Consider the following 4,084-nt stretch of genomic DNA (forward strand, 5'->3'; position numbering starts at 1 on the left):
TTAGACTTCCTGCTTCGGCTGCTTCCTTAAACACACAATGGTTAATGAATGTTTCTCCACATTCCTTCCTAGTTTGACTTTAAGCCAGTGTTGCCAAGTTTGGCTAGAGAAATACGCAAACCGGTCTGAAAAACCAAGCCCTAAATACGCAAAAGCCTTCGCAAGGGTTTGTGTTCCAGCTTCCTATTATATTGTTCTGCCAGAAGCATTGATCACTTTTATAGTTTCTAGTCCCATTGATTCATATTTCTCATAAACCTTTCTTACAGTCGCATTAAATGCATAAAGATGGCATGAAAATGCTGAATCAAATGCCAAAACAGACTTAAGATACAGTCAGTTTTCTGAAAGATTTTTCAGTAACACCTTACAATAAGGTTCATTAGTCAACATGAACTAAGAATGAACAATACTTACAAATTTTAGTTCATATTAATCTTAACATTTACTAATTCGTTATTAAAATCAAAGGTTGTGTTGTTAACATTAGTTAATGCACTGTGAACTAACATGAACAAACAATGAACAGCTGGATGTTTATTAACTAACATTAACAAAGATTAATAAATACAGTAACAAATGTATTGCTCATTGTTAGTTCATGTTAGTAAATACATTACCTAATGAACCGTATTGTAAAGTGTTACCGATTTTACTTATTTTTCTTACTTCTCTCTTATTTTAAGATAATCATATTATGTCCTCCACTAACAAGCCCAAATACGCATATTCTGGGAATAAGCTAAAAACGCAACCCGTGACAGGCCTAAAAACAGGCCTAAAAACAGGCCTTGCTTATATTAAGTGGACTTGGCAACCGTGATGAAGCTTGTCCTCCTCTTCCTCACGGCCTCTTCCTCATAGCGAACATGCTTGTGTTAAACACACTGAGTCCTCTAGTGGCCTGAAGAAACACACGCTGGTTTAGTCTGTAAAATTCCACTCGCAGTGACAGTAGTAAATGAGTTGAAGCTTTTCTGCTGTTCGTCTGAGACTCGCTCTGTCTGCAGTTTCTCCTGGGGATTGAAGAGGAAGTTAGTTGCAGAGATGAAGAATATGCAGAACTGAAGCTACGACATTAAAATCCGGATAAACGTTCAGATACAAGCACTGAAACCGTCAAGAAAATAACCTTTTGTCACCGCTGACCCCTTGTGGACAGATTGAGCCACTCTAAAATATCAGTGATGCCAAAACATGATGATCTTCCTCAGTGTTTCTGTCTCGTTTTCCAGCAGAAATATCTAAACATTCTTAAATCAAGACACATTTACTGGAGGAGAAACAATGACTGAAGATATTACGACTTGTTTAATGAAAAATGTGTCTAAATGAAGTGAGTTTGTGCTTAAAACAAGAACAAATATCTGCTAATGGAGTCTTATTTCAATAATCTTAATTCAAAGGGAAAACAAGATTTTTTCCCAGACTTTATTAGAAGATATTTGTTCTTGTTTTAATCACAAACTCACTTCATTTGATCATTTTTTCATTTTGTTTCTCCAGTAAATATATTTTGATTTAAGTATATCTAAGATTTAAATATATCTTGATTTATCATTTAATGCAGTGCATAATCTTCCTCTCGTTATGTTTATTTAATACACCAAACTTTTAACCTGAAGAATCAAAGTGTAAAAGATTCGATCTGCTTCGTCCTCGCTGGGTGAATCCTCCTGCTACAGGTCAAAGGTCAAGCGTTTGTTCTCTTATGAGTGTGACCTTTGACCTGGTGAGTTACTGAGGTCAACATCGTTCTGTCTTCACGTCTCTGAACTCATTTACTTTCACATTTTATCCGTCTACTAGTCAATAATTCTAAATACAGAGTTATTTTCGTATCACTGAGATACTATTATAGTTTTATTAGTAGTTTTAGCTAAATGTTGAATGTAAAGGCAGCATGAAAATGATGTTGTGTATTGTCTATCGTCAGAGGAAATATCCTGCTTTACTGAGCTATGAAGGAATGTCTGTCCCTGTGGGCTCTTGAACTGGTGTTTGCTCTCGGGTAACAGCATATCTCTGCTGTCTAATAACAGGCTTTAGGGCGAATTCAAGCTTGTTTCGTCCTGAAGTGAAGTAATCTCCTGTCAGACAGACTGCTTTGGCCCCAGAAACATCCGGACAACACTCAAACATTAGAAGAACTCTCGACTGCGGGACGTTTGAGGACATTTGAGTCTTCCATGAGATGCTGTTTAACTCTTTACCCGCCAGAGTCTTCTTAAAAACATGCCTTTCAGCATTTCAGAAATCATTCTAATATGATGATTTGATGCTCAAGAAACATTTATGATTATTATCAGTATTGAAAACTATGGAAGCTTGTTTACGCCACAGAACAAAACATTTTAAAAGATAATTGCGAGTTTACATCTCGCAACTCTGACTTTATTTCTCAGAATTGCGTGATATAAAGTAAGAATTGCGTGAAATGAAGTCACAATTGCATCTTATAAAGTCAGAATTCTGACTTTTTTTCTTGCAATTGCGACTATCACGCAATTCTGACTTTATAACACATAATTGCGAGTTTATATCTTGCAATTCTGACATCTTTTCTCAGAATTGTGAGATATAAACTCACAATTGTGAGATATAAAGTCCAATTCTAAGGGAAAAAAAGACAGACTTTTTTTTTTTTTTTTTTACCTCAGAATAGTTTATATCTCACAATTCTGACTTTATAACACGCAATTGCAACTTTATATCATGCAATTCTGACTTTATATCTCCCAATTGTGTATTATAAAGTCAGAATTGCGAGATATAAACATGCAATTCTGAGAAAAAAGTCAGAATTTCAAGTATATTTCTTGCAATTGCGAGTTTATATCTCATAATTCTGACTTTATAACACGCAATTGCGACTTTATATCACGTAATTCTGAGATAAAAAGTCAGAATTGTGAGATTAAAAAGTCGCAATTACCTTTTTTATTTTTCACTCTGTGGCGGAAACAAGCTTTCATAGAAAACAGTTCATATTTTTTGTGGAAACCATCATATATTTTATTTTTCAGGATTCTTTGATGACTAGAAAGTTCAAAATAATGCCATTTATTTGAAATAGAAACTTTTGTAACATTATAAATGTCTTTACTGTCACTTTTGATCAATTTTCATGCATCTTGCTCAATATAAGTATTATTTAAAAAAAATATTACTGACCCCAAACGTTTGAACGGCAGTGTATGGAAGGTGTTGTACATTCAACATAAGACAATATGCATTTACTAGAAACCAGTGATTCTTGAAAAATGTCACAAAAAATCTTAGAAGATAGTTAAAACATCAACAAGTTGATGGGGTTTAATGACAGACATTTGAAGGAAACTCTGTCGCCCTCTTGAGGACTGAGGATGTTTTCTGCCACACATGAATGTTCAGCGGTTTGTGTCTGTGTTTGTGCATCTGTGTAAAGTGTTGCTTGCATTAGTGAGATTCATTGTCAGGCCTGACCAGATGTTAGCTTTCACATGGAAATGCAGAAACCATAAAACTGATCTAATGATGGATATTCTCTGTTCTTGAACTACTTGGCAGGCTTGAGACGTAATAATTATGTGAAGCACTTCAAAGAGCGTTCCAGCTGCTCATGACAAGCCCAAACACAGTTCCTCAAGAGAACTTCACAACCACAGACCCGTCAGGACTGTGTGAACTCATTCAGCTTCAACATATGATCAGATTCATCAAGATGCATTAACTTTATAAATCCTCCTGATGATCAAAACATTGTTTGCACACAATCTCTCCAGTCCTCCTGTGTCTGACTAATAGTTTACACTGTTTTATCAGGTAAAAGTCTTTAATAGTACAAACGTCCTCCTTCAGCTCGTGCTTCACGTGTCTTTAAATCTGCTCTGATTTTTATCAAATAAACACAAGAATAACTTTGATATTGTTATTAATATTTCAACTGAACTGAGGTTAACTTGATTATCCATCATCATTAATTAGAAAAACTACGAGTATCAAATATGATCATCAGGCTTTTGAGGAAGGTTTATTTGATCATCTCTCGATCATCTTTGTATTGCATTCTATGTTTTAAAACTGTACAGAGCTTTGATCATAA

This window comes from Squalius cephalus (genome assembly GCF_949319135.1).
Source record: "Squalius cephalus genome assembly, chromosome: 9".
Classification (NCBI taxonomy): Eukaryota; Metazoa; Chordata; class Actinopteri; order Cypriniformes; family Leuciscidae; genus Squalius; species Squalius cephalus.